Source organism: Pseudorca crassidens, unplaced genomic scaffold (assembly GCF_039906515.1).
Source record: "Pseudorca crassidens isolate mPseCra1 unplaced genomic scaffold, mPseCra1.hap1 Scaffold_85, whole genome shotgun sequence".
Taxonomy (NCBI): Eukaryota; Metazoa; Chordata; class Mammalia; order Artiodactyla; family Delphinidae; genus Pseudorca; species Pseudorca crassidens.
The window spans coordinates 899,015-924,063 of record NW_027136337.1 but is presented as its reverse complement, the minus strand read 5'-3'; the positions used below and the strand labels follow the sequence as shown (position 1 = coordinate 924,063).

The 25,049-nt window shown below is 43.9% G+C and overlaps 1 long non-coding RNA gene across 1 annotated transcript in view; it reads right to left on the bottom strand.

Annotated features, from left to right (window-relative positions):
* Positions 1-746: 746 nt before the first annotated feature.
* LOC137218350 (uncharacterized) overlaps positions 747-25,049 on the bottom strand; it is an 85,913-nt gene continuing 61,610 nt past the window's right edge. Inside the window, exon 3 of the long non-coding RNA XR_010940669.1 lies at positions 747-831. This is a non-coding gene — a long non-coding RNA (uncharacterized lncRNA). The remainder of the gene's footprint in view (positions 832-25,049) is intronic.

Below are 25,049 nucleotides of genomic sequence, written 5' to 3'. Positions count from 1 at the left end.
GAAGAGGAATTAACCAAAGGCTCAGCGTGCCGTGCTGGAACCAGATTAGGGCCTGAAGCCATCCTGCGGTGTTGTGGCCAGCTCACAAGAAAGCAAGTTGAAGAAAGGAGCTCAGGGGCACTGTAATTCACAAACCTGCAGAGTTATAAATGACAGCTATCGTCCAAAAATATACTGAAGTAAGGCTGCCAAGAGGACTTGAAAGCGGGGCAGAATTGCAGGAAACCGATTTCAGGAGGTAGACTGGAATTGCATTGAAAGCATAGGAAAAGAGGCAGAACGTCCACAATGATGCACTTGGCCAAAAAGGGCGTATGCGTTTTTTCCTGAATATATTCAGGAAAAAACGCATACGCCCTTTTTGGCCAACCAAGCAAGCTTGCAAAGGAAATCTGCACTACAATGAAGTCTCACTTCCCCCCAGTCAAAAGGGCCATCTGAAAAAAGTGTAAAATCCAGAAAGGCAGGACAGGCCATGGAGAACTGGGAGCCTTGTTATGCTGATGGGCGGGATGTAAATTGCCAACAGACACTCCGGAGGAGTGTATGGTGTTTCCTGAAACATCTAAGAAACAAAGCAACAGAGCCTAGGGCATTTCCACTTATGGTCCTATAGCTTAGGGAAATTAAAATCAAAAAGACACAGCCACCCCAAAGTTTGGGATGCCTCTGTTTACAAGAACCTCGTTTACCGTACAAGTTCAGTATCACAGAAAGTGAAAAATGGATAAAGAACTTGTGGTACTTACGTACAATGCAGTATCACTCAGCAATGAAATCTATGTCATCAGGCCCGTAGCAGCATAATGAGTGGATTCAGGTATGATGATTCTAAATGAAATAAGTCACACAGAAAAAGAAACATCATAAGGTATCAGTAATACACGGAATGTAAACTTGGCTACACAGGAACTGAATTACAGAACAGAACAGGGTCTCAAATTTAGAAAACCAACTTATGCTTGCTTAAGGGGAAAGGTGAGTTGGGGTGCTGCATAAAACCAGAGATTGAAATGAGCACAGATAAAGTTCCTTAAGCCAAATATGGAATAGACAAGAGCTACTCCTTGCTCAACGAAATGGACTCAACACCGCATATTAAACACCTAAGAATGTACCTGACTAGTAAGTATCTTAAAACCTATGGATTGCTATGTCGCCAAAAGAGAATCAAGCATGTGTACAGGGGCATAAACGCAGCAGTGATAGGATTGGAGAGGTTCGGTGAGCAAATGAAGACCCTTTGAAGTCATATTGCATGGTACCCATTTCACGGGTTTCAACTACCCAGGTTTAAGGTATTCTTCCTTCAGCTAAAACATGCATGTGGAACCTAGAGTATGATCAACCATGTGATCGGGAGACGTGTTCAAATATGTCTCAGTTTTCGTACCCTGGTTCTCGGGTGCAACATTCCAGACACTTTACTAACACTCTCCCGACTTGGACAGTCAGTCCCTTTAACCTCCTGTTTGGCCCAGTTTGCAAATTCTGCGGAAGATGAACAGGAATAGCGAGAACCAATGAGAGACTAGCTGGAGGTGTCTGGACGGGAAAATTTAACTCTCATTTCCCACCAGGAAGAGGAAATAACCAAAGGCTCAGCGTGCCGTGCCGGAACCAGATTAGGGCCTGAAGCCATCCTGCGGTGTTGCGGCCAGCTCACAAGAAAGCGAGTTGAAGAAAGGAGCTCAGGGGCACTGTAATGCACAAACCTGCAGAGTTATAAATGACAGCTATCGTCCAAAAATATACTGAAGTAAGGCTGCCAAGAGGACTTGAAAGTGGGGCAGAATTGCAGGAAACCGATTTCAGGAGGTAAACTGGAATTGCATTGAAAGCATAGGAAAAGAGGCAGAGCGTCCACAATGATGCACTTGGCCAAAAAGTGCATATGCATTTTTTCTTGAATATATTCAGGAAAAAACGCATACGCTCTTTTTGGCCAACCAAGCAAGCTTGCAAAGCAAATCTGCACTACAATGAAGTCTCACTTCCCCCCGGTCAAAAGGGCCATCTGAAAAAAGTGTAAAATCCAGAAAGGCAGGACAGGCCATAGAGAACTGGGAGCCTTGTTTTGCTGAAGGGCGGGATGTAAATTGCCAACAGACACTCGGGAGAAGTGTATGGTGTTTCCTGAAACATCTAAAAAACAAAGCAACAGAGCCTAGGGCACTTCCACTTATGGTCCTATAGCTTAGGGAAATTAAAATCAAAAAGACACAGCCACCCCAAAGTTTGGGACGCCTCTGTTTACAAGAACCTCATTTACTGTACAAGTTCAGTATCACAGAAAGTGAAAAATGGATAAAGAACTTGTGGTACTTACGTACAATGCAGTATCACTCAGCAATGAAATCTATGTCATCAGGCCCGTAGCAGCATAATGAGTGGATTCAGGTACGATGATTCTAACTGAAATAAGTCACACAGAAAAAGAAACATCATAAGATATCACTAATACACGGAATGTAAACTTGGCTACACAGGAACTGAATTACAGAACAGAACAAGGTCTCTAATTTAGAAAACCAAATTATGCTTGCTTAAAGGGAAAGGTGAGTTGGGGTGCTGCATAAAAACAGAGATTGAAATGAGCACAGATAAAGTTCCTTAAGCCAAATATGGAATAGACAAGAGCTACTCCTTGCTCAACGAAATGGACTCAACACCGCATATTAAACACCTAAGAATGTACCTGACTAGAACGTATCTTAAAACCTATGGATTGCTATGTCTCCAAAAGAGAATCAAGCATGTGTACAGGGGCATAAACGCAGCAGTGATAGGATTGGAGAGGTTCGGTGAGCAAATGAAGACCCTTTGAAGTCATATTGCATGGTACCCATTCCACGGGTCTCAACTCTCCAGGTTTAAGGTATTCTTCCTTCAGCTGAAACATGCATGTGTAACCTAGAGTATGATCAACCATGTGATCGGGAGACGTGTTCAAATATGTCTCAGTTTTCGTACCCTGGTACTCGGGTGCAACATTCCAGACGCTTTACTAACACTCTCCCGACTTGGAGAGTCAGTCCCTTTAACCTCCTGTTTGGCCCAGTTTGCAAATTCTGCGGAAGATGAACAGGAATAGCGAGAACCAATGAGAGACTAGCTGGAGGTGTCTGGACGGGAAAATTTAACTCTCATTTCCCACCAGGAAGAGGAAATAACCAAAGGCTCAGCGTGCCATGCCAGAACCAGATTAGGGCCTGAAGCCATCCTGCGGTGTTGCGGCCAGCTCACAAGAAAGCCAGTTGAAGAAAGTAGCTCAGGGGCACTGTAATGCACAAAGCTGCAGAGTTATAAATGACAGCTATCGTCCAAAAATATACTGAAGTAAGGCTGCCAAGAGGACTTGAAAGCGGGGCAGAATTGCAGGAAACCGATTTCAGGAGGTAGACTGGAATTGCATTGAAAGCATAGGAAAAGAGGCAGAACGTCCACAATGATGCACTTGGCCAAAAAGGGCGTATGCGTTTTTTCCTGAATATATTCAGGAAAAAACGCATACGCCCTCTTTGGCCAACCAAGCAAGCTTGCAAAGGAAATCTGCACTACAATGAAGTCTCACTTCCCCCCGGTCAAAAGGGCCATCTGAAAAAAGTGTAAAATCCAGAAAGGCAGAACAGGCCATGGAGAACTGGGAGCCTTGTTATGCTGATGGGCGGGATGTAAATTGCCAACAGACACTCGGGAGAAGTGTATGGTGTTTCCTGAAACATCTAAGAAACAAAGCAACAGAGCCTAGGGCACTTCCACTTATGGTCCTATAGCTTAGGGAAATTAAAATCAAAAAGACACAGCCACCCCAAAGTTTGGGACGCCTCTGTTTACAAGAACCTCATTTACCGTTCAAGTTCAATATCACAGAAACTGAAAAATGGATAAAGAACTTGTGGTACTTACGTACAATGCAGTATCACTCAGCAATGAAATCTATGTCATCAGGCCCGTAGCAGCATAATGAGTGGATTCAGGTACGATGATTCTAACTGAAATAAGTCACACAGAAAAAGAAACATCATAAGATATCACTAATACACGGAATGTAAACTTTGCTACACAGGAACTGAATTCCAAAACAGAACAGGGTCTCAAATTTAGAAAAGCAACATATGCTTGCTTAAGGGGAAAGGTGAGTTGGGGTGCTGCATAAAACCAGAGATTGAAATGAGCACAGATAAAGTTCCTTAAGCCAAATATGGAATAGACAAGAGCTACTCCTTGCTCAACGAAATGGACTCAACACCCCATATTAAACGCCTAAGAATGTACCTGACTAGTAAGTATCTTAAAACCTATGGATTGCTATGTCTCCAAAAGAGAATCAAGCATGTGTACAGGGGCATAAACGCAGCAGTGATAGGATTGGAGAGGTTCGGTGAGCAAATGAAGACCCTTTGAAGTCATATTGCATGGTACCCATTCCACGGGTTTCAACTACCCAGGTTTAAGGTATTCTTCCTTCAGCTAAAACATGCATGGGGAACACAGAGTATGATCAACCATGTGAACGGGAGACGTGTTCAAATATGTCTCAGTTTTCATACCCTGGTACTCGGGTGCAACATTCCAGACGCTTTACTAACACTCTCCCGACTTGGAGAGTCAGTCCCTTTAACCTCCTGTTTGGCCCAGTTTGCAATTTCTGCGGAAGATGAACAGGAATAGGGAGAACCAATGAGAGACTAGCTGGAGGTGTCTGGACGGGGAAATTTAACTCTCATTTCCCACCAGGAAGAGGAATTAACCAAAGGCTCAGCGTGCCGTGCCGGAACCAGATTAGGGCCTGAAGCCATCCTGCGGTGTTGTGGCCAGCTCACAAGAAAGCAAGTTGAAGAAAGGAGCTCAGGGGCACTGTAATTCACAAACCTGCAGAGTTATAAATGACAGCTATCGTCCAAAAATATACTGAAGTAAGGCTGCCAAGAGGACTTGAAAGCGGGGCAGAATTGCAGGAAACCGATTTCAGGAGGTAGACTGGAATTGCATTGAAAGCATAGGAAAAGAGGCAGAACGTCCACAATGATGCACTTGGCCAAAAAGGGCGTATGCGTTTTTTCCTGAATATATTCAGGAAAAAACGCATACGCCCTTTTTGGCCAACCAAGCAAGCTTGCAAAGGAAATCTGCACTACAATGAAGTCTCACTTCCCCCCAGTCAAAAGGGCCATCTGAAAAAAGTGTAAAATCCAGAAAGGCAGGACAGGCCATGGAGAACTGGGAGCCTTGTTATGCTGATGGGCGGGATGTAAATTGCCAACAGACACTCCGGAGGAGTGTATGGTGTTTCCTGAAACATCTAAGAAACAAAGCAACAGAGCCTAGGGCACTTCCACTTATGGTCCTATAGCTTAGGGAAATTAAAATCAAAAAGACACAGCCACCCCAAAGTTTGGGACGCCTCTGTTTACAAGAACCTCGTTTACCGTACAAGTTCAATATCACAGAAAGTGAAAAATGGATAAAGAACTTGTGGTACTTACGTACAATGCAGTATCACTCAGCAATGAAATCTATGTCATCAGGCCCGTAGCAGCATAATGAGTGGATTCAGGTATGATGATTCTAACTGAAATAAGTCACACAGAAAAGAAACATCATAAGATATCACTAATAAACGGAATGCAAACTTGGCTACACAGGAACTGAATTACAGAACAGAACAGGGTCTCAAATTTAGAAAACCAACTTATGCTTGCTTAAGGGGAAAGGTGAGTTGGGGTGCTGCATAAAACCAGAGATTGAAATGAGCACAGATAAAGTTCCTTAAGCCAAATATGGAATAGACAAGAGCTACTACTTGCTCAACAAAATGGACTCAACACCGCATATTAAACGCCTAAGAATGTACCTGACTAGTAATATCTTAAAACCTATGGATTGCTATGTCTCCGGAAGAGAATCAAGCATGTGTACAGGGGCATAAACGCAGCAGTGATAGGATTGGAGAGGTTCGGTGAGCAAATGAAGACCCTTTGAAGTCATATTGCATGGTACCCATTCCAAGGGTTTCAACTACCCAGGTTTAAGGTATTCTTCCTTCAGCTAAAACATGCATGTGGAACCCAGAGTATGATCAACCATGTGATCGGGAGACGTGTTCAAATATGTCTCAGTTTTCGTACCCTGGTACTCGGGTGCAACATTCCAGACGCATTACTAACACTCTCCCGACTTGGAGAGTCAGTCCCTTTAACCTCCTGTTGGGCCCAGTTTGCAATTTCTGCGGAAGATGAACAGGAATAGGGAGAACCAATGAGAGACTAGCTGGAGGTGTCTGGACGGGCAAATTTAACTCTCATTTCCCACCAGGAAGAGGAATTAACCAAAGGCTCAGAGTGCCGTGCCGGAACCAGATTAGGGCCTGAAGCAATCCTGCGGTGTTGCGGCCAGCTCACAAAAAAGCGAGTTAAAGGAAGGAGCTCAGGGGCACTGTAATTCACAAACCTGCAGAGTTATAAATGAAAGCTATCGTCCAAAAATATACTGAAGTAAGGCTGCCAAGAGGACTTGAAAGCGGGGCAGAATTGCAGGAAACCGATTTCAGGAGGTAGACTGGAATTGCATTTAAAGCATAGGAAAAGAGGCAGAACGTCCACAATGATGCACTTGGCCAAAAAGTGCGTATGCGTTTTTTCCTGAATATATTCAGGAAAAAACGCATACGCCCTTTTTCGCCAACCAAGCAAGCTTGCAAAGGAAATCTGCACTACAATGAAGTCTCACTTCCCCCCGGTCAAAAGGGCCATCAGAAAAAAGTGTAAAATCCAGAAAGGCAGGACAGGCCAGGGAGAACTGGGAGCCTTGTTATGCTGATGGGCGGGATGTAAATTGCCAACAGTCACTAGGGAGAAGTGTATGGTGTTTCCTGAAACATCTAAAAAACAAAGCAACAGAGCCTAGGGCACTTCCACTTATGGTCCTATAGCTTAGGGAAATTAAAATCGAAAAGACACAGCCACCCCAATGTTTGGGACAGCTCTGTTTACAAGAATCTCATTTTACGGTACAAGTTCAATATCGCAGAAAGTGAAAAATGGATAAAGAAGTTGTGGTACATACGTACAATGCAATATCACTCAGCAATGAAATCTATGTAATCAGGCCCGTAGCTTCATAATGAGTGGATTCAGGTATGATGATTCTAACTGAAATAAGTCACACAGAAAAATAAACATCATAAGATATCACTAATACACCGAATGTAAACTCGGTTACACAGGAACTGAATTACAAAACAGAACAGGGTCTCAAATTTAGAAAACCAACTTATGCTTGCTTAAGGGGAAAGGTGAGTTGGGGTGCTACATAAATCCAGAGATTGAAATGAGCACAGATAAAGTTCCTTAAGCCAAATATGGAATAGACAAGAGCTACTCCTTGCTCAACGTAATGGACTCAACACCCCATATTAAACGCCTAAGAATGTACCTGACTAGTAAGTATCTTAAAACCTATGGATTGCTATGTCTCCAAAAGAGAATCAAGCGTGTGTACAGGGGCATAAACGCAGCAGTGATAGGATTGGAGAGGTTCGGTGAGCAAATGAAGACCCTTTGAAGTCATATTGCATGGTACCCATTCCACGGGTCTCAACTCTCCAGGTTTAAGGTATTCTTCCTTCAGCTAAAACATGCATGAGGAACCCAGAGTAGGATCAACCGTGTGAACGGGAGACGTGTTCAAATATGTCTCAGTTTTCCTCCCCTGGTACTCGGGTGCAACATTCCGGACGCTTTACTAACACTCTCCCCACTTGGAGAGTCAGCGCCTTTAACCTCCTGTTTGGCCCAGTTTGCCATTTCTGCGGAAGACGAACAGGAATAGGGAGAACCAATGAGACACTAGCTGGAGGTGTCTGGACGGGCAAATTTAACTCTCATTTCCCACCAGGAAGAGGAATTAACCAAAGGCTCAGCGTGCCGTGCCGGAACCAGATTAGGGCCTGAAGCCATCCTGTGGTGTTGCGGCCAGCTCACAAGAAAGCGAGTTGAAGAAAGGAGCTCAGGGGCACTGTAATTCACAAACCTGCAGAGTTATAAATGACAGCTATCGTCCAAAAATATACTGAAGTATGGCTGCCAAGAGGACTTGAAAACGGGGCAGAATTGCAGGAAACCGATTTCAGGAGGTAGACTGGAATTGCATTGAAAGCATAGGAAAAGAGGCAGAGCGTCCACAATGATGCACCTGGCCAAAAAGTGCGTATGCGTTTTTTCCTGAATATATTCAGGAAAAAACGCATACGCACTTTTTGGCCAACCAAGCAAGCTTGTAAAGGAAATCTGCACTACAATGAAGTCTCACTTCCCCCCGATCAAAAGGGCCATCTGAAAAAAGTGTAAAATCCAGAAAGGCAGGACAGGCCATGGAGAACTGGGAGCCTTGTTATGCTGATGGGAGGGATGTAAATTGCCAACAGACACTCGGGAGAAGTGTATGGTGTTTCCTGAAACATCTAAAAAACAAAGCAACAGAGCCTAGGGCACTTCCACATATGGTCCTATAGCTTAGGGAAATTAAAATCAAAAAGACACAGCCACCCCAAAGTATGGTACGGCTCTGTTTACAAGAACCTCGTTTACTGTACAAGTTCAACATCGCAGAAAGTGAAAAATGGATAAAGAAGTTGTGGTATTTACTTACAAAGCAATATCACTCAGCAATGAAATCTATGTCATCAGGCCCTTAGCAGCACAATGAGTGGATTCAGGTATGATGATTCTAACTGAAATAAGTCACACAGAAAAAGAAACATCATAAGATATCAGTAATACACGGAATGTAAACTTGGCTACACAGGAACTGAATTACAGAACAGAACAGGGTCTCAAATTTAGAAAACCAACTTATGCTTGCTTAAGGGTAAAGGTGAGTTGGGGTGCTGCATAAAACCAGAGATTGAAATGAGCACAGATAAAGTTCCTTAAGCCAAATATGGAATAGACAAGAGCTACTCCTTGCTCAACGAAATGGACTCAACACCGCATATTAAACGCCTAAGAATGTACCTGACTAGTAAGTATCTTAAAACCTATGGATTGCTATGTCTCCAAAAGAGAATCAAGCATGTGTACAGGGGCATAAACGCAGCAGTGATAGGATTGGAGAGGTTCGGTGAGCAAATGAAGACCCTTTGAAGTCATATTGCATGGTACCCATTCCACGGGTCTCAACTCTCCAGGTTTAAGGTATTCTTCCTTCAGCTAAAACATGCATGTGGAACCCAGAGTATGATCAACCGTGTGAACGGGAGACGTGTTCAACTATGTCTCAGTTTTCTTCCCCTGGTACTCGGGTGCAATATTCCAGACGCTTTACTAACTCTCTCCCCACTTGGAGAGTCAGTGCCTTTAACCTCCTGTTTGGCCCAGTTTGCAATTTCTGCGGAAGATGAACAGGAATAGGGAGAACCAATGAGAGACTAGCTGGAGGTGTCTGGACGGGCAAATTTAACTGTCATTTCCCACCAGGAAGAGGAAATAACCAAAGGCTCAGCGTGCCGTTCCGGAACCAGATTAGGGCCTGAAGCCATCCTGCGGTGTTGCGGCCAGCTCACAAGAAAGCGAGTTGAAGAAAGGAGCTCAGGGGCACTGTAATGCATAAACCTGCAGAGTTATAAATGACAGCTATCGTCCAAAAATATACTGAAGTAAGGCTGCCAAGAGGACTTGAAAGCGGCGCAGAATTGCAGGAAACCGATTTCAGGAGGTAGACTGGAATTGCATTGAAAGCATAGGAAAAGAGGCAGAACGTCCACAATGATGCACTTGGCCAAAAAGGGCGTATGCGTTTTTTCCTGAATATATTCAGGTAAAAACGCATACACCCTTTTTGGCCAACCAAGCGAGCTTGCAAAGGAAATCTGCACTACAATGAAGTCTCACTTCCCCCCGGTCAAAAGGGCCATCTGAAAAAAGTGTAAAATCCAGAAAGGCAGGACAGGCCATGGAGAACTGGGAGCCTTGTTATGCTGATGGGCGGGATGTAAATTGCCAACAGACACTCGGGAGAAGTGTATGGTGTTTCCTGAAACATCTAAAAAACAAAGCAACAGAGCCTAGGGCACTTCCACTTATGGTCCTATAGCTTAGGGAAATTAAAATCAAAAAGACACAGCCACCCCAAAGTTTGGGACGCCTCTGTTTACAAGAACCTCGTTTACCGTACAAGTTCAATATCACAGAAAGTGAAAAATGGATAAAGAACTTGTGGTACTTACGTACAATGCAGTATCACTCAGCAATGAAATCTATGTCATCAGGCCCGTAGCAGCATAATGAGTGGATTCAGGTACGATGATTCTAACTGAAATAAGTCACACAGAAAAAGAAACATCATAAGGTATCACTAATACACGGAATGTAAACTTGGCTACACAGGAACTGAATTACAGAACAGAACAGGGTCTCAAATTTAGAAAACCAACTTATGCTTGCTTAAGGGGAAAGGTGAGTTGGGGTGCTGCATAAAACCAGAGATTGAAATGAGCACAGATAAAGTTCCTTAAGCCAAATATGGAATAGACAAGAGCTACTCCTTGCTCAACGAAATGGACTCAACTCCCCATATTAAACGCCTAAGAATGTACCTGACTAGTAAGTATCTTAAAACCTATGGATTGCTATGTCTCCGAAAGAGAATCAAGCGTGTGTACAGGGGCATAAACGCAGCAGTGATAGGATTGGAGCGGTTCGGTGAGCAAATGAAGACCCTTTGAAGTCATATTGCATGGTACCCATTCCACGGGTCTCAACTCTCCAGGTTTAAGGTATTCTTCCTTCAGCTAAAACATGCATGTGGAACCTAGAGTATGATCAACCATGTGATCGGGAGACGTGTTCAAATATGTCTCAGTTTTCGTACCCTGGTTCTCGGGTGCAACATTCCAGACACTTTACTAACACTCTCCCGACTTGGACAGTCAGTCCCTTTAACCTCCTGTTTGGCCCAGTTTGCAAATTCTGCGGAAGATGAACAGGAATAGCGAGAACCAATGAGAGACTAGCTGGAGGTGTCTGGACGGGAAAATTTAACTCTCATTTCCCACCAGGAAGAGGAAATAACCAAAGGCTCAGCGTGCCGTGCCGGAACCAGATTAGGGCCTGAAGCCATCCTGCGGTGTTGCGGCCAGCTCACAAGAAAGCGAGTTGAAGAAAGGAGCTCAGGGGCACTGTAATGCACAAACCTGCAGAGTTATAAATGACAGCTATCGTCCAAAAATATACTGAAGTAAGGCTGCCAAGAGGACTTGAAAGTGGGGCAGAATTGCAGGAAACCGATTTCAGGAGGTAAACTGGAATTGCATTGAAAGCATAGGAAAAGAGGCAGAGCGTCCACAATGATGCACTTGGCCAAAAAGTGCATATGCATTTTTTCTTGAATATATTCAGGAAAAAACGCATACGCTCTTTTTGGCCAACCAAGCAAGCTTGCAAAGCAAATCTGCACTACAATGAAGTCTCACTTCCCCCCGGTCAAAAGGGCCATCTGAAAAAAGTGTAAAATCCAGAAAGGCAGGACAGGCCATAGAGAACTGGGAGCCTTGTTTTGCTGAAGGGCGGGATGTAAATTGCCAACAGACACTCGGGAGAAGTGTATGGTGTTTCCTGAAACATCTAAAAAACAAAGCAACAGAGCCTAGGGCACTTCCACTTATGGTCCTATAGCTTAGGGAAATTAAAATCAAAAAGACACAGCCACCCCAAAGTTTGGGACGCCTCTGTTTACAAGAACCTCATTTACTGTACAAGTTCAGTATCACAGAAAGTGAAAAATGGATAAAGAACTTGTGGTACTTACGTACAATGCAGTATCACTCAGCAATGAAATCTATGTCATCAGGCCCGTAGCAGCCTAATGAGTGGATTCAGGTACGATGATTCTAACTGAAATAAGTCACACAGAAAAAGAAACATCATAAGATATCACTAATACACGGAATGTAAACTTGGCTACACAGGAACTGAATTACAGAACAGAACAAGGTCTCTAATTTAGAAAACCAAATTATGCTTGCTTAAAGGGAAAGGTGAGTTGGGGTGCTGCATAAAAACAGAGATTGAAATGAGCACAGATAAAGTTCCTTAAGCCAAATATGGAATAGACAAGAGCTACTCCTTGCTCAACGAAATGGACTCAACACCGCATATTAAACACCTAAGAATGTACCTGACTAGAACGTATCTTAAAACCTATGGATTGCTATGTCTCCAAAAGAGAATCAAGCATGTGTACAGGGGCATAAACGCAGCAGTGATAGGATTGGAGAGGTTCGGTGAGCAAATGAAGACCCTTTGAAGTCATATTGCATGGTACCCATTCCACGGGTCTCAACTCTCCAGGTTTAAGGTATTCTTCCTTCAGCTAAAACATGCATGTGTAACCTAGAGTATGATCAACCATGTGATCGGGAGACGTGTTCAAATATGTCTCAGTTTTCGTACCCTGGTACTCGGGTGCAACATTCCAGACGCTTTACTAACACTCTCCCGACTTGGAGAGTCAGTCCCTTTAACCTCCTGTTTGGCCCAGTTTGCAATTTCTGCGGAAGATGAACAGGAATAGCGAGAACCAATGAGAGACTAGCTGGAGGTGTCTGGACGGGCAAATTAACTCTCATTTCCCACCAGGAAGAGGAAATAACCAAAGGCTCAGCGTGCCATGCCAGAACCAGATTAGGGCCTGAAGCCATCCTGCGGTGTTGCGGCCAGCTCACAAGAAAGCCAGTTGAAGAAAGTAGCTCAGGGGCACTGTAATGCACAAAGCTGCAGAGTTATAAATGACAGCTATCGTCCAAAAATATACTGAAGTAAGGCTGCCAAGAGGACTTGAAAGCGGGGCAGAATTGCAGGAAACCGATTTCAGGAGGTAGACTGGAATTGCATTGAAAGCATAGGAAAAGAGGCAGAACGTCCACAATGATGCACTTGGCCAAAAAGGGCGTATGCGTTTTTTCCTGAATATATTCAGGAAAAAACGCATACGCCCTCTTTGGCCAACCAAGCAAGCTTGCAAAGGAAATCTGCACTACAATGAAGTCTCACTTCCCCCCGGTCAAAAGGGCCATCTGAAAAAAGTGTAAAATCCAGAAAGGCAGAACAGGCCATGGAGAACTGGGAGCCTTGTTATGCTGATGGGCGGGATGTAAATTGCCAACAGACACTCGGGAGAAGTGTATGGTGTTTCCTGAAACATCTAAGAAACAAAGCAACAGAGCCTAGGGCACTTCCACTTATGGTCCTATAGCTTAGGGAAATTAAAATCAAAAAGACACAGCCACCCCAAAGTTTGGGACGCCTCTGTTTACAAGAACCTCATTTACCGTTCAAGTTCAATATCACAGAAACTGAAAAATGGATAAAGAACTTGTGGTACTTACGTACAATGCAGTATCACTCAGCAATGAAATCTATGTCATCAGGCCCGTAGCAGCATAATGAGTGGATTCAGGTACGATGATTCTAACTGAAATAAGTCACACAGAAAAAGAAACATCATAAGATATCACTAATACACGGAATGTAAACTTTGCTACACAGGAACTGAATTCCAAAACAGAACAGGGTCTCAAATTTAGAAAAGCAACATATGCTTGCTTAAGGGGAAAGGTGAGTTGGGGTGCTGCATAAAACCAGAGATTGAAATGAGCACAGATAAAGTTCCTTAAGCCAAATATGGAATAGACAAGAGCTACTCCTTGCTCAACGAAATGGACTCAACACCCCATATTAAACGCCTAAGAATGTACCTGACTAGTAAGTATCTTAAAACCTATGGATTGCTATGTCTCCAAAAGAGAATCAAGCATGTGTACAGGGGCATAAACGCAGCAGTGATAGGATTGGAGAGGTTCGGTGAGCAAATGAAGACCCTTTGAAGTCATATTGCATGGTACCCATTCCACGGGTTTCAACTACCCAGGTTTAAGGTATTCTTCCTTCAGCTAAAACATGCATGGGGAACACAGAGTATGATCAACCATGTGAACGGGAGACGTGTTCAAATATGTCTCAGTTTTCATACCCTGGTACTCGGGTGCAACATTCCAGACGCTTTACTAACACTCTCCCGACTTGGAGAGTCAGTCCCTTTAACCTCCTGTTTGGCCCAGTTTGCAATTTCTGCGGAAGATGAACAGGAATAGGGAGAACCAATGAGAGACTAGCTGGAGGTGTCTGGACGGGGAAATTTAACTCTCATTTCCCACCAGGAAGAGGAATTAACCAAAGGCTCAGCGTGCCGTGCTGGAACCAGATTAGGGCCTGAAGCCATCCTGCGGTGTTGTGGCCAGCTCACAAGAAAGCAAGTTGAAGAAAGGAGCTCAGGGGCACTGTAATTCACAAACCTGCAGAGTTATAAATGACAGCTATCGTCCAAAAATATACTGAAGTAAGGCTGCCAAGAGGACTTGAAAGCGGGGCAGAATTGCAGGAAACCGATTTCAGGAGGTAGACTGGAATTGCATTGAAAGCATAGGAAAAGAGGCAGAACGTCCACAATGATGCACTTGGCCAAAAAGGGCGTATGCGTTTTTTCCTGAATATATTCAGGAAAAAACGCATACGCCCTTTTTGGCCAACCAAGCAAGCTTGCAAAGGAAATCTGCACTACAATGAAGTCTCACTTCCCCCCAGTCAAAAGGGCCATCTGAAAAAAGTGTAAAATCCAGAAAGGCAGGACAGGCCATGGAGAACTGGGAGCCTTGTTATGCTGATGGGCGGGATGTAAATTGCCAACAGACACTCCGGAGGAGTGTATGGTGTTTCCTGAAACATCTAAGAAACAAAGCAACAGAGCCTAGGGCACTTCCACTTATGGTCCTATAGCTTAGGGAAATTAAAATCAAAAAGACACAGCCACCCCAAAGTTTGGGACGCCTCTGTTTACAAGAACCTCGTTTACCGTACAAGTTCAATATCACAGAAAGTGAAAAATGGATAAAGAACTTGTGGTACTTACGTACAATGCAGTATCACTCAGCAATGAAATCTATGTCATCAGGCCCGTAGCAGCATAATGAGTGGATTCAGGTATGATGATTCTAACTGAAATAAGTCACACAGAAAAGAAACATCATAAGATATCACTAATAAACGGAATGCAAACTTGGCTACACAGGAACTGAATTACAGAACAGAACAGGGTCTCAAATTTAGAAAACCAACTTATGCTTGCTTAAGGGGAAAGGTGAGTTGGGGTGCTGCATAAAACCAGAGATTGAAATGAGCACAGATAAAGTTCCTTAAGCCAAATATGGAATAGACAAGAGCTACTACTTGCTCAACAAAATGGACTCAACACCGCATATTAAACGCCTAAGAATGTACCTGACTAGTAATATCTTAAAACCTATGGATTGCTATGTCTCCGGAAGAGAATCAAGCATGTGTACAGGGGCATAAACGCAGCAGTGATAGGATTGGAGAGGTTCGGTGAGCAAATGAAGACCCTTTGAAGTCATATTGCATGGTACCCATTCCAAGGGTTTCAACTACCCAGGTTTAAGGTATTCTTCCTTCAGCTAAAACATGCATGTGGAACCCAGAGTATGATCAACCATGTGATCGGGAGACGTGTTCAAATATGTCTCAGTTTTCGTACCCTGGTACTCGGGTGCAACATTCCAGACGCATTACTAACACTCTCCCGACTTGGAGAGTCAGTCCCTTTAACCTCCTGTTGGGCCCAGTTTGCAATTTCTGCGGAAGATGAACAGGAATAGGGAGAACCAATGAGAGACTAGCTGGAGGTGTCTGGACGGGCAAATTTAACTCTCATTTCCCACCAGGAAGAGGAATTAACCAAAGGCTCAGAGTGCCGTGCCGGAACCAGATTAGGGCCTGAAGCAATCCTGCGGTGTTGCGGCCAGCTCACAAAAAAGCGAGTTAAAGGAAGGAGCTCAGGGGCACTGTAATTCACAAACCTGCAGAGTTATAAATGAAAGCTATCGTCCAAAAATATACTGAAGTAAGGCTGCCAAGAGGACTTGAAAGCGGGGCAGAATTGCAGGAAACCGATTTCAGGAGGTAGACTGGAATTGCATTTAAAGCATAGGAAAAGAGGCAGAACGTCCACAATGATGCACTTGGCCAAAAAGTGCGTATGCGTTTTTTCCTGAATATATTCAGGAAAAAACGCATACGCCCTTTTTCGCCAACCAAGCAAGCTTGCAAAGGAAATCTGCACTACAATGAAGTCTCACTTCCCCCCGGTCAAAAGGGCCATCAGAAAAAAGTGTAAAATCCAGAAAGGCAGGACAGGCCAGGGAGAACTGGGAGCCTTGTTATGCTGATGGGCGGGATGTAAATTGCCAACAGTCACTAGGGAGAAGTGTATGGTGTTTCCTGAAACATCTAAAAAACAAAGCAACAGAGCCTAGGGCACTTCCACTTATGGTCCTATAGCTTAGGGAAATTAAAATCGAAAAGACACAGCCACCCCAATGTTTGGGACAGCTCTGTTTACAAGAATCTCATTTACGGTACAAGTTCAATATCGCAGAAAGTGAAAAATGGATAAAGAAGTTGTGGTACATACGTACAATGCAATATCACTCAGCAATGAAATCTATGTAATCAGGCCCGTAGCTTCATAATGAGTGGATTCAGGTATGATGATTCTAACTGAAATAAGTCACACAGAAAAATAAACATCATAAGATATCACTAATACACCGAATGTAAACTCGGTTACACAGGAACTGAATTACAAAACAGAACAGGGTCTCAAATTTAGAAAAACAACTTATGCTTGCTTAAGGGGAAAGGTGAGTTGGGGTGCTACATAAATCCAGAGATTGAAATGAGCACAGATAAAGTTCCTTAAGCCAAATATGGAATAGACAAGAGCTACTCCTTGCTCAACGTAATGGACTCAACACCCCATATTAAACGCCTAAGAATGTACCTGACTAGTAAGTATCTTAAAACCTATGGATTGCTATGTCTCCAAAAGAGAATCAAGCGTGTGTACAGGGGCATAAACGCAGCAGTGATAGGATTGGAGAGGTTCGGTGAGCAAATGAAGACCCTTTGAAGTCATATTGCATGGTACCCATTCCACGGGTCTCAACTCTCCAGGTTTAAGGTATTCTTCCTTCAGCTAAAACATGCATGAGGAACCCAGAGTAGGATCAACCGTGTGAACGGGAGACGTGTTCAAATATGTCTCAGTTTTCCTCCCCTGGTACTCGGGTGCAACATTCCGGACGCTTTACTAACACTCTCCCCACTTGGAGAGTCAGCGCCTTTAACCTCCTGTTTGGCCCAGTTTGCCATTTCTGCGGAAGACGAACAGGAATAGGGAGAACCAATGAGACACTAGCTGGAGGTGTCTGGACGGGCAAATTTAACTCTCATTTCCCACCAGGAAGAGGAATTAACCAAAGGCTCAGCGTGCCGTGCCGGAACCAGATTAGGGCCTGAAGCCATCCTGTGGTGTTGCGGCCAGCTCACAAGAAAGCGAGTTGAAGAAAGGAGCTCAGGGGCACTGTAATTCACAAACCTGCAGAGTTATAAATGACAGCTATCGTCCAAAAATATACTGAAGTATGGCTGCCAAGAGGACTTGAAAACGGGGCAGAATTGCAGGAAACCGATTTCAGGAGGTAGACTGGAATTGCATTGAAAGCATAGGAAAAGAGGCAGAGCGTCCACAATGATGCACCTGGCCAAAAAGTGCGTATGCGTTTTTTCCTGAATATATTCAGGAAAAAACGCATACGCACTTTTTGGCCAACCAAGCAAGCTTGTAAAGGAAATCTGCACTACAATGAAGTCTCACTTCCCCCCGATCAAAAGGGCCATCTGAAAAAAGTGTAAAATCCAGAAAGGCAGGACAGGCCATGGAGAACTGGGAGCCTTGTTATGCTGATGGGAGGGATGTAAATTGCCAACAGACACTCGGGAGAAGTGTATGGTGTTTCCTGAAACATCTAAAAAACAAAGCAACAGAGCCTAGGGCACTTCCACATATGGTCCTATAGCTTAGGGAAATTAAAATCAAAAAGACACAGCCACCCCAAAGTATGGTACGGCTCTGTTTACAAGAACCTCGTTTACTGTACAAGTTCAACATCGCAGAAAGTGAAAAATGGATAAAGAAGTTGTGGTATTTACTTACAAAGCAATATCACTCAGCAATGAAATCTATGTCATCAGGCCCTTAGCAGCACAATGAGTGGATTCAGGTATGATGATTCTAACTGAAATAAGTCACACAGAAAAAGAAACATCATAAGATATCAGTAATACACGGAATGTAAACTTGGCTACACAGGAACTGAATTACAGAACAGAACAGGGTCTCAAATTTAGAAAACCAACTTATGCTTGCTTAAGGGTAAAGGTGAGTTGGGGTGCTGCATAAAACCAGAGATTGAAATGAGCACAGATAAAGTTCCTTAAGCCAAATATGGAATAGACAAGAGCTACTCCTTGCTCAACGAAATGGACTCAACACCGCATATTAAACGCCTAAGAATGTACCTGACTAGTAAGTATCTTAAAACCTATGGATTGCTATGTCTCCAAAAGAGAATCAAGCATGTGTACAGGGGCATAAACGCAGCAGTGATAGGATTGGAGAGGTTCGGTGAGCAAATGAAGACCCTTTGAAGTCATATTGCATGGTACCCATTCCACGGGTCTCAACTCTCCAGGTTTAAGGTATTCTTCCTTCAGCTAAAACATGCATGTGGAACCCAGAGTATGATCAACCGTGTGAACGGGAGACGTGTTCAACTATGTCTCAGTTTTCTTCCCCTGGTACTCGGGTGCAATATTCCAGACGCTTTACTAACTCTCTCCCCACTTGGAGAGTCAGTGCCTTTAACCTCCTGTTTGGCCCAGTTTGCAATTTCTGCGGAAGATGAACAGGAATAGGGAGAACCAATGAGAGACTAGCTGGAGGTGTCTGGACGGGCAAATTTAACTGTCATTTCCCACCAGGAAGAGGAAATAACCAAAGGCTCAGCGTGCCGTGCCGGAACCAGATTAGGGCCTGAAGCCATCCTGCGGTGTTGCGGCCAGCTCACAAGAAAGCGAGTTGAAGAAAGGAGCTCAGGGGCACTGTAATGCATAAACCTGCAGAGTTATAAATGACAGCTATCGTCCAAAAATATACTGAAGTAAGGCTGCCAAGAGGACTTGAAAGCGGCGCAGAATTGCAGGAAACCGATTTCAGGAGGTAGACTGGAATTGCATTGAAAGCATAGGAAAAGAGGCAGAACGTCCACAATGATGCACTTGGCCAAAAAGGGCGTATGCGTTTTTTCCTGAATATATTCAGGTAAAAACGCATACACCCTTTTTGGCCAACCAAGCGAGCTTGCAAAGGAAATCTGCACTACAATGAAGTCTCACTTCCCCCCGGTCAAAAGGGCCATCTGAAAAAAGTGTAAAATCCAGAAAGGCAGGACAGGCCATGGAGAACTGGGAGCCTTGTTATGCTGATGGGCGGGATGTAAATTGCCAACAGACACTCGGGAGAAGTGTATGGTGTTTCCTGAAACATCTAAAAAACAAAGCAACAGAGCCTAGGGCACTTCCACTTATGGTCCTATAGCTTAGGGAAATTAAAATCAAAAAGACACAGCCACCCCAAAGTTTGGGACGCCTCTGTTTACAAGAACCTCGTTTACCGTACAAGTTCAATATCACAGAAAGTGAAAAATGGATAAAGAACTTGTGGTACTTACGTACAATGCAGTATCACTCAGCAATGAAATCTATGTCATCAGGCCCGTAGCAGCATAATGAGTGGATTCAGGTACGATGATTCTAACTGAAATAAGTCACACAGAAAAAGAAACATCATAAGGTATCACTAATACACGGAATGTAAACTTGGCTACAGAGGAACTGAATTCCAAAACAGAACAGGGTCTCAAATTTAGAAAACCAACTTATGCTTGCTTAAGGGGAAAGGTGAGTTGGGGTGCTGCATAAAACCAGAGATTGAAATGAGCACAGATAAAGTTCCTTAAGCCAAATATGGAATAGACAAGAGCTACTCCTTGCTCAACGAAATGGACTCAACTCCCCATATTAAACGCCTAAGAATGTACCTGACTAGTAAGTATCTTAAAACCTATGGATTGCTATGTCTCCGAAAGAGAATCAAGCGTGTGTACAGGGGCATAAACGCAGCAGTGATAGGATTGGAGCGGTTCGGTGAGCAAATGAAGACCCTTTGAAGTCATATTGCATGGTACCCATTCCACGGGTCTCAACTCTCCAGGTTTAAGGTATTCTTCCTTCAGCAAAAACATGCATGTGGAACCCAGAGTATGATCAACCGTGTGAACGGGAGACGTGTTCAAATATGTCTCAGTTTTCCTTCCCTGGTACTCGGGTGCAACATTCCAGACGCTTTACTAACACTCTCCCCACTTGGAGAGTCAGCGCCTTTAACCTCCTGTTTGGCCCAGTTTGCAATTTCTGCGGAAGATGAACAGGAATAGGGAGAACCAATGAGAGACTAGCTGGATGTGTCTGGACGGGCAAATTTAACTCTCATTTCCCACCAGGAAGAGGAAATAACCAAAGGCTCAGCGTGCCGTGCCGGAACCAGATTAGGGCCTGAAGCCATCCTGCGGTGTTACGGCCAGGTCACAAGAAAGCGAGTTGAAGAAAGGAGCTCAGGGGCACTGTAATTCACAAACCTGCAGAGATATAAATGACAGCTATCGTCCAAAAATATACTGAAGTAAGGCTGCCAAGAGGACTTGAAAGCGGGGCAGAATTGCAGGAAACCGATTTCAGGAGGTAGACTGGAATTGCATTGAAAGCATAGGAAAAGAGGCAGAACGTCCACAATGATGCACTTGGCCAAAAAGGGCGTATGCGTTTTTTCCTGAATATATTCAGGAAAAAACGCATACGCCCTTTTTGGGCAACCAAGCAAGCTTGCAAAGGAAATCTGCACTACAATGAAGACTCACTTCCCCCCGGTCAAAAGGGCCATCTGAAAAAAGTGTAAAATCCAGAAAGGCAGGACAGGCCATGGAGAACTGGGAGCCTTGTTATGCTGATTGGCGGGATGTAAATTGCCAACAGACACTTGGGAGAAGTGTATGGTGTTTCCTGAAACATCTAAAAAACAAAGCAACAGAGCCTAGGGCACTTCCACTTATGGTCCTATAGCTTAGGGAAATTAAAATCAAAAAGACACAGCCACCCCAAAGTTTGGGACACCTCTGTTTACAAGAACCTCGTTTACCGTACAAGTTCAGTATCACAGAAAGTGAAAAATGGATAAAGAACTTGTGGTACTTATGTACAATGCAGTATCACTCAGCAATGAAATCTATGTCATCAGGCCCATAGCAGCATAATGAGTGGATTCAGGTACGATGGTTCTAACTGAAATAAGTCACACAGAAAAAGAAACATCATAAGATATCACTAATACATGGAATGTAAACTTGGCTACACAGGAACTGAATTCCAAAACAGAACAGGGTCTCAAATTTAGAAAACCAACTTATGCTTGCTTAATGGGAAAGGTGAGTTGGGGTGCTGCATAAAACCAGAGATTGAAATGAGCACAGATAAAGTTCCTTAAGCCAAATATGGAATAGACAAGAGCTACTCCTTGCTCAACGAAATGGACTCAACACCCCATATTAAACGCCTAAGAATGTACCTGACTAGTAAGTATCTTAAAACCTATGGATTGCTATGTCTCCAAAAGAGAATCAAGCGTGTGTACAGGGGCATAAACGCAGCAGTGATAGGATTGGAGAGGTTCGGTGAGCAAATGAAGACCCTTTGAAGTCATATTGCATGGTACCCATTCCACGGGTTTCAACTACCCAGGTTTAAGGTATTCTTCCTTCAGCTACAACATGCATGTGGAACCTAGAGTATGATAAACCGTGTGAACGGGAGACGTGTTCAAATATGTCTCAGTTTTCGTACCCTGGTACTCGGGTGCAACATTCCAGACGCTTTACTAACACTCTCCCGACTTGGAGAGTCAGCGCCTTTAACCTCCTGTTTGGCCCAGTTTGCAATTTCTGCGGAAGATGAACAGGAATAGCGAGAACCAATGAGAGACTAGCTGGAGGTGTCTGGACGGGCAAATTTAACTCTCATTTCCCACCAGGAAGAGGAAATAACCAAAGGCTCAGCATGCCGTGCCGGAACCAGATTAGGGCCTGAAGCCATGCTGCGGTGTTGCGGCCAGGTCACAAGAAAGCGAGTTGAAGAAAGGCGCTCAGGGGCACTGTAATTCACAAACCTGCAGAGTTATAAATGACAGCTATCGTCCAAAAATATACTGAAGTAAGGCTGCCAAGAGGACTTGAAAGCGGGGCAGAATTGCAGGAAACCGATTTCAGGAGGTAGACTGGAATTGCATTGAAAGCATAGGAAAAGAGACAGAACGTCCACAATGATGGACTTGGCCAAAAAGGGCGTATGCGGTTTTTCCTGAATATATTCAGGAAAAAACGCATACGCCCTTTTTGGCCAACCAAGCAAGCTTGCAAAGGAAATCTGCACTACAATGAAGTCTCACTTCCCCCCGGTCAAAAGGGCCATCTGAAAAAAGTGTAAAATCCAGAAAGGCAGGACAGGCCATGGAGAACTGGGAGCCTTGTTATGCTGATTGGCGGGATGTAAATTGCCAACAGACACTCGGGAGAAGTGTATGGTGTTTCCTGAAACATCTAAAAAACAAAGCAACAGAGCCTAGGGCACTTCCACTTATGGTCCTATAGCTTAGGGAAATTAAAATCAAAAAGACACAGCCACCCCAAAGTTTGGGACGCCTCTGTTTACAAGAACCTCGTTTACCGTACAAGTTCAACATCACAGAAAGTGAAAAATGGATAAAGAAGTTGTGGTATTTACTTACAAACAATATCACTCAGCAATGAAATCTATGTCATCAGGCCCTTAGCAGCACAATGAGTGGATTCAGGTATGATGATTCTAACTGAAATAAGTCACACAGAAAAAGAAACATCATAAGATATCAGTAATACACGGAATGTAAACTTGGCTACACAGGAACTGAATTACAGAACAGAACAGGGTCTCAAATTTAGAAAACCAACTTATGCTTGCTTAAGGGGAAAGGTGAGTTGGGGTGCTGCATAAAACCAGAGATTGAAATGAGCACAGATAAAGTTCCTTAAGCCAAATATGGAATAGACAAGAGCTACTCCTTGCTCAACGAAATGGACTCAACACCCCATATTAAACGCCTAAGAATGTACCTGACTAGTAAGTATCTTAAAACCTATGGATTGCTATGTCTCGAAAAGAGAATCAAGCATGTGTACAGGGGCATAAACGCAGCAGTGATAGGATTGGAGAGGTTCGGTGAGCAAATGAAGACCCTTTGAAGTCATATTGCATGGTACCCATTCCACGGGTCTCAACTCTCCAGGTTTAAGGTATTCTTCCTTCAGCTAAAACATGCATGTGGAACCCAGAGTATGATCAACCGTGTGAACGGGAGACGTGTTCAAATATGTCTCAGTTTTCCTCCCCTGGTACTCGGGTGCAACATTCCAGACGCTTTACTAACACTCTCCCCACTTGGAGAGTCAGCGCCTTTAACCTCCTGTTTGGCCCAGTTTGCAATTTCTGCGGAAGATGAACAGGAATAGCGAGAACCAATGAGAGACTAGCTGGAGGTGTCTGGACGGGCAAATTTAACTCTCATTTCCCACCAGGAAGAGGAAATAACCAAAGGCTCAGCGTGCCGTGCCGGAACCAGATTAGGGCCTGAAGCCATCCTGCAGTGTTGCGGCCAGCTCAAAAGAAAGCGAGTTGAAGAAAGGCGCTCAGGGGCACTGTAATTCACAAACCTGCAGAGTTATAAATGACAGCTATCGTCCAAAAATATACTGAAGTAAGGCTGCCAAGAGGACTTGAAAGCGGGGCAGAATTGCAGGAAACCGATTTCAGGAGGTAGACTGGAATTGCATTGAAAGCATAGGAAAAGAGGCAGAACGTCCACAATGATGCACTTGGCCAAAAAGGGCGTATGCGTTTTTTCCTGAATATATTCAGGAAAAAACGCATACGCCCTTTTTGGCCAACCAAGCAAGCTTGCAAAGGAAATCTGCACTACAATGAAGTCTCACTTCCCCCCGGTCAAAAGGGCCATCTGAAAAAAGTGTAAAATCCAGAAAGTCAGGACAGGCCATGGAGAACTGGGAGCCTTGTTATGCTGATGGGTGGGATGTAAATTGCCAACAGACACTCGGGAGAAGTGTATGGTGTTTCCTGAAATATCTAAAAAACAAAGCAACAGAGCCTAGGGCACTTCCACTTATGGTCCTATAGCTTAGGGAAATTAAAATCAAAAAGACACAGCCACCCCAAAGTTTGGGACGCCTCTGTTTACAAGAACCTCGTTTACCGTACAAGTTCAATATCACAGAAAGTGAAAAATGGATAAAGAACTTGTGGTACTTACGTACAATGCAGTATCACTCAGCAATGAAATCTATGTCATCAGGCCCGTAGCAGCATAATGAGTGGATTCAGGTACGATGATTCTACCTGAAATAAGTCACACAGAAAAAGAAACATCATAAGATATCACTAATACACGGAATGTAAACTTGGCTACACAGGAACTGAATTCCAAAACAGAACAGGGTCTCAAATTTAGAAAACCAACTTATGCTTGCTTAAGGGGAAAGGTGAGTTGGGGTGCTGCATAAAACCAGAGATTGAAATGAGCACAGATAAAGTTCCTTAAGCCAAATATGGAATAGACAAGAGCTACTCCTTGCTCAACGAAATGGACTCAACACCCCATATTAAACGCCTAAGAATGTACCTGACTAGTAAGTATCTTAAAACCTATGGATTGCTATGTCTCCGAAAGCGAATCAAGCATGTGTACAGGGGCATAAACGCAGCAGTGATAGGATTGGAGAGGTTCGGTGAGCAAATGAAAACCCTTTGAAGTCATATTGCATGGTACCCATTCCACGGGTTTCAACTACCCAGGTTTAAGGTATTCTTCCTTCAGCTAAAACATGCATGTGGAACCTAGAGTATGATCAACCGTGT